At 53.0% G+C, this 6,168-nt stretch overlaps 1 protein-coding gene across 2 annotated transcripts in view; it reads left to right on the top strand.

The window, feature by feature from the left end:
• Window positions 1-1,946: 1,946 nt before the first annotated feature.
• The window catches only part of LOC144717763 (protein FAM110B-like), a 39,009-nt gene continuing 34,787 nt past the window's right edge, over window positions 1,947-6,168 (top strand). The window contains exons 1-2 of one of the 2 annotated variants that reach the window (XM_078593390.1): window positions 1,947-2,139; window positions 4,050-4,144. The gene's annotated coding sequence lies outside the window, so the exon portion shown is untranslated. The remainder of the gene's footprint in view (window positions 2,140-4,049; window positions 4,145-6,168) is intronic. The other variant, XM_078593391.1, reaches the window with a different exon arrangement.

Genomic DNA, 6,168 nt, shown 5'->3' with positions numbered 1-6,168 from the left:
TGAGTGTGTTGTTGTGACCTGCAGTGTGGTGAGTGGGTGGGTGTGTTGTGACCTGCAGTGTGGTGAGTGGGTGGGTGAGTGTTGTTGTGACCTGCAATGTGGTGAGTGGGTGAGTGGGTGGGTGTGTTGTTTTGACCTGCAGTGTGGTGAGTGGGAGGTGAGTTGTTGCGATCTGCAGTGTGGTGAGTGGGAGGTGAGTGTTGTTGCGATCTGCAGTGTGGTGAGTGGGTGAGTTGTTGTGACCTGCAGTGTAGTGAGTGGGTGGGTGAATTGTTGTGACCTGCAGTGTGGTGAGTGGGTGGGTGAGTATTGTTGTGACCTGCATCGTGGTGAGTCGGTGAGCGAGTGTTATTGTGGCCTGCAGAGTGGTGAGTGGTTGGTGAGTTTTTGTGACCTGCAGTGTGGTGAGTGGGTGAGTGAGTGTTGTGATCTGCAGTGTGGTGAGTGGGTGAGTGTGTTGTGAGTATTGTTGTGACCTGCATCGTGGTGAGTCGGTGAGCGAGTGTTGTGACCTGCAGAGTGGTGAATGAGTGGGTAGACCAAGTCCTCAACACGGCTGATGGAATCGACGAGTGATTCCAAGGGAACGGTAATTAACGAGTGATGATCAATTGAAAAACATACCAAGCACCCGGAGAGAACCCACGCGTGAGAGGGAGCTACCTTCTATCCCGTACAAATGGAATAGTGGAGAGATTCGTCCACAATTTGTGCTCCGCCGGCTTCTCCTGGCACGCCAGGGTATGGCTACCTCCTCGATGCTCACACATGGCAGGGAGTTTCACGACATTGCTGTGATCCACCAACCCTCGCTGCTGCCTCCACATCGCTGAACTGCTCCAGTCGCGTGGCCAACACCGCTATTGCTGAGCGGAGGCTGGGCATATTCCCCATGGCGTGAGAGGACTATTTGTCTTCTCGATTTCGGCCTTCAGAAGCGCCAGGCTTGATATGACACGATGGCGTTATTATTTGCCCGAATGCACGAATGAGTGATTAGCTCGAAAGAATGAGTTATTGGCTGGAGTGAACGGGTGACTTCCTGACGTCAATGCTCATTTGTCTGGAACAAATGAGTTGTTTGACACAAGTGAATAAACTAAGCAATGTTTTACTTTACCAGGTAAGGTTCACAAAGCTATGCAGCTCTTGATTCAAAATCTCAACGAAGTGGCTTATCGCGTAGGAATTCATATTAGCCAAATACTGTTTCTAAATGTGGAGGGGGAAACCGGAAGACCCGGAGAAAAATCCACGCGACCACGGGGAGGACACGCAAACTCCAAATACAGGAATTCCTCAATATACGAACATTCGATTTACGAACTTTCAGAGATACGAACAAATCTGGTCCGTATGTCCGGCTGCCTGTTCGGACCGAGAGTTGTAAGCTCATTCGCCGCGCAATAGATGGCGGTGGTGGCATCTACATCTGCAGAATGTGTTGAACCAGTGGCATCTTTCATCTACAGAACATAAATAACCAGTGGCATCCATATCTACTGGTGGTTATACAACTTTTAAAGCCATTCCCCGTGTTTAGTGTTCACGCCGTACAACACGTTGGGAATCGACAGGAGTTCAAAGTTGGACAAATCGACTTACGAACAGACCTCTGGAACCTAACTCGTTCGTAAGTAGAGTCCCTTTCCACAGGCATAATGGTAGGGGTCAAACCCGCGATGTTAATGACACCAGGCGAGGTAGTTCACATCTCTCCCCACCGTAGAGTTAATGCGTTACCGATGCGAATGAATTACGGGAATGACTTCATTACTGGCGGAGAATTAGCGAAGTTCCTTGACATCGTGAAAAAGTTATTGACACGATGGAATAGAAAAATGAACGAGTCACGTGACAGGGCTCGCAAGCCCCGCTCACCGCTCTCAGGCCCCGCCCACCGCTGTCAGGTCCCGCCCCTCCACTCTCGCGCATGCGCAGTCGCGGCGGACGCGGTGCTCGAACCTTTGAGAGGCGAGGGGGATTTGAGACCCCCCCCGCCCGCGTCAGAGGCGAGGGGAGACCCCGGAGAGACCCCCAGCGTGAGAGGAGAGACCCCCAGCGTGAGAGAGAAGACCCCGGCGAGGGAGGAGAGACCCTGGCGAGACCCCAGCGTGAGAGAAGACCCCGCGCCGAGCGGTGAGTACATCCACAGCGAGGCTCTGCGGTGGCGGTGTGGTGGTGGTGTATGTTGTGTGTTGTGGGTGAGTCGTTGTATTGTGCTTGCAGTATGGAGGAGGCTCGTGAAGGACGCTGCTACTGGGGCAGTTTGAGGCAACAATGGAACGCGGAGGAGCAACGCTCACAGCAACGAGCGAAGCTTGCCGAGCGGATAAAATGTGTCAAGTTGACTAAGTAGTGGGGTCCAGCTGGTGTGGATCTGCCGGTCATTTCAGTCGGTCAACCCATGGCACCTGCTGGGTCAGTCCCGAGACCTTCCTGTCAGCGAGTCTTCGATACTTGATGTGGCCTAAAAGTGCACCTGGCCTGGCACAGGCGTCGTGGTGACATCAACGTCAGTTAGTGGCGAATGGCTGTTGTTGTGGTGTGGGGTGTATGGTTGTAGTGTGGTGTGTGTCTGGTTGTAGGGTAGTGGTTGTGTGTGTGGTGAGTGTGGTTGTAGTGTGTTTTAGATAAAAGGGTAAAAACCTATTACTATATTTTGCTACTGATAAAGGAGGTCTCAGTGTAAATGCTTACCCCGAGCTCTCATACTCTGATGGTGCATTGTCTTTGAGTTGTACGCCTTTTGGCGTCATCTGGTCCAACACCAATGGAGAATAGGCTCTAAGAAAAGCTGTCTCGGGTGTGGACCAATCAACTTCAAGTACAGTGCATATCATTATCAGAGTTGTTTATTTTTGTTTGCATTTGACTGCTTATGGATTGGTGTTGAGAGAGTGGAGTAGTTTCCATACCTGACCAACTCCGGTTTGGCAGCGGTCTCCAAAATCAGTCGAGCCGCGTTATCTGTTTGTCAGCTGCGTAACGCTATGTGGAAGCTACCTGGCCTGTCACTCCAATACGAAGCCGCAGGTCTTCTCGGCCAAAGTTTATTCTCTCCCTCTATGCTTGGGAAACGTGGACCCCCCCCCCCCTCTGAAGGAACATTTGCCCCGTTTTGGAACATTCAGACTGGCCTGCCAATGATCCTTTCTGGGCTTAACTAGGCTGGAATGTGTGAGGAGCTCGCAGATCCTTAAAAGTTCTGGACGCAGTCCCATCGGTGAGCTCCTCCAGCAGGCGAGGCTGCTTTGGCTGGTGTCACGTAGCCCACATATCCAGCCACCGCATGCCCCCAAGCAGCTTCTGTTTGGCCGGATAGAGGGGGCTGAATTGGCGCGGCACGGGCCATGATGAGGTACCGGAGGATGTGGAGCTGATTGGACTTGGCAATGACTGGTACCAGGGGTGTCAAGATCGGCCTCTATGAAGGAGGCCCGTGAAGGACGCTGCTACTTGGGCAGTTGAGTTGGAGGCAGTCGCCCTCCAACAACAGAGGAGCGATGCTCGCAACGAGCGGAGCGCCATGCGGCTAAAACACTGCTGTTTGTTTATGAGTGAATTAACGCGGGGCGGTGTTGCTGTGAGTGGACACAGAAGGGTAAGGAGTCCAGCTCCTGTTTGACCGTCTCCTGGCGCCTCGCCTCCCTCTGGGTTTGGAGTCTCACGGCCAGAATGTAATTTTCAGCCGGCTCTTTCCAGAAAGTATTTCCACACCCGGCACACCGCATCCTGTAAACTTCGCGATTTGACTCTCCCTAGACGGTGCAAGTCAATTGCGATCTCGCGGTCGACCAGCGACCCGTAAAATATTCAATGAGAAATCCAGGCCGGCTTAAGAGCACGGTGATCTGTGTGTGATCCACCAACCCAGCCTCTCAAGACACCAGGATTGCAAGCATGTGTGTGCCGTCACACCGCTGCCCTCATCCAGCAGCAGATCGACACGATGTACATTTACAGGCAATGCAACGTTTTACCCGCTCAGGAAGAAAGGAGGGTGATACTTTGGTTATAAGCTAAGTCTATTTACTCTGCGTCTCCAGGGAGACCAGGGAGCCCCGCAAATGAGGAGACGTCACTGAACCACCACGAGGTTACCACGATGGAAACCTCCTTGCCGGCACCTCGTCGACCGTAGGTGGGTGCCTTGCTCGCGCTGTGGCTCCTCATCACACGAGCGCGCGCGGAGAGAAAATGGTGCTCTTAAGTCTTTGTTCAGTTTTTCTCCACGATCGCTGCCGGTGGAGAGATCGGCCGCGCCATGTGCACGCGTTCCACCGATGGTTGTCCTATAAGGTAGGCTCGCTCCCGCCACGGGAACTTGGAATTTCAACCGCTGGGTCAGGGCTGTGAACGAGAGAGGAGCGCCGACGCCTCGGCGCTCGTTTGAGCCCGCCGGTGACCGCGGGAGTCGATTTTAACGTTTGGTAATAAAAAAAAAAGCCCGACGTGCTTCAGGGCCCCGCGCCGCGCGTGCTGCTGCCACTGCTGTCACGGATCGTTCATTGACTTTGATTAATCCTCTGCGGCGCATTAACCGCGGCGCGTGATTAATGCCGATAAACAGACTCGCCTGGACTTGCGCTGCTCGTTAAAAGCCGTAGAGCTAACGAGCTGGCGGATACTTGGCGCGGCCGTGAAAAGGCAAGGGCTCTTCGTGGCGCCCTGTAATGCGTGCGCGGTTCAGTTTCCGTGTGACCTTGGCGGCATTGCCCCACCGAGTGGCGTGGTCATCGTCTTCACGTCGCGAACACCCACACCAACAGCGCGGTGAGAGGAACGATGAGGGGAATGGGGAGGGGGGGTGGTGAGGGGGGTAGTGAGGAGGGCGGCGAGGAGGGCGGCAAGGGAGTGGGTGGTTAGGGCGCCGCGGTAATTATATGTTAACTACCTCGCCTGGTATGCAGAAGGTCGTGGGTTTGATGCTGAACCTGACGTCTGTTGTATATTTGGAGTTTGCGTGCTCTCCCCTTGGTCGCGTGGATTTTTCTCCGGTTCCTCCGGTTTTACTCTCGACATTTAGAATCAACATGTGTTTGGAGTATTTTGGTGCTATACATTTCCACATGATAACTCACTTTTTTGAGCGATCATTTGTGGCCAGGTCACTTCTGAAAAATAGCTATCTAGCTCAGTGGGCCTTTCTTGGTAAAATAAAAAAAATAGTTTAGTTTAGAGGAGGGCGGTGAGAGGGACGGTGAGGAAAGCGGTGAGGGGGGCGGTGAGGGTGGCGCTGAGTGGTGTGGGGCACGGTGTCGGGAGTGATGGACGGACCCTGGCTGATGCTCACGATGAGGCTGCTGCTGCTGTTGACTTGGCCGCACGCTACTGTGCGGCCGTGTCGTGGCGGCGCCGCGGCCGTGTCGTGGCGGCGCCGCGCCGTATTCGCTGCGCCCGCTGCCCTCTTGGCTCCCAGGGGGAAACCACGGATGTGAACGTCTCCAGAACTGGACGTACCTCCCGTGGATATCCCTTGATGCACGAGAGCAGCAATAATTATCGCTAATGATAAACACAATGCTAAATAATCGTTGGCACGCCTTGTGGGAGAATGTTAGTCACAAAATAAATGAACCAAGAATCCTCTGCCTTCCCGTGTCTGTCTCTTAAAATACAATTCTCAGAGTAGTATTTTCTCACATCTCCGCGGTAACACGGCATTCCGGGAGTGTGTCTTTTTTTTAAGCAAGTCTAACTCTGGTGATGAGGCACTGAATGTTGAAACTGGTCCACAGTCTGCTTGCATTGAACCCAGTGCTGCTGAGAAGATGTGCTCCCAGAAGACCGTTTGGCTAACGGGATGTGGAACAAAAATATGCCCACGTTGTTTGTGGAGGGACATTTGTGAAGGGGGCGTGCTGTCCACTTGTTTATTTATGATTACTACAAGCGGTAAAGTATGGTCAAACAGCCCATATCTGTGACCAACACGGCTTCGGGGAGGCTGTCTTCCAGCAGTTTAATTGACAAAAGGGCTGTTGATTATTATTGTTAATTAATTATTGTGCATATAGAGCGGATAGCTCAAGTGCTGAGAGAGGGCAGATGATGGGAGATGGAAAGCAAAGCTTGGCTCAAGGCGAGAACAAAGGCACGGCTCCGAGAAGGAGAGGGCGAGAATGAGAGGAGCGAAATCGCAGGCGAGGGAGGAGGCAGATCCAT

This window comes from Lampetra planeri, chromosome 4, assembly GCF_965212315.1.
Source record: "Lampetra planeri chromosome 4, kcLamPlan1.2.h2, whole genome shotgun sequence".
NCBI lineage: Eukaryota > Metazoa > Chordata > Hyperoartia > Petromyzontiformes > Petromyzontidae > Lampetra > Lampetra planeri.
The sequence above is the reverse complement of the archived record's forward strand: the minus strand, read 5'-3'. Positions and strand labels throughout refer to the sequence as shown.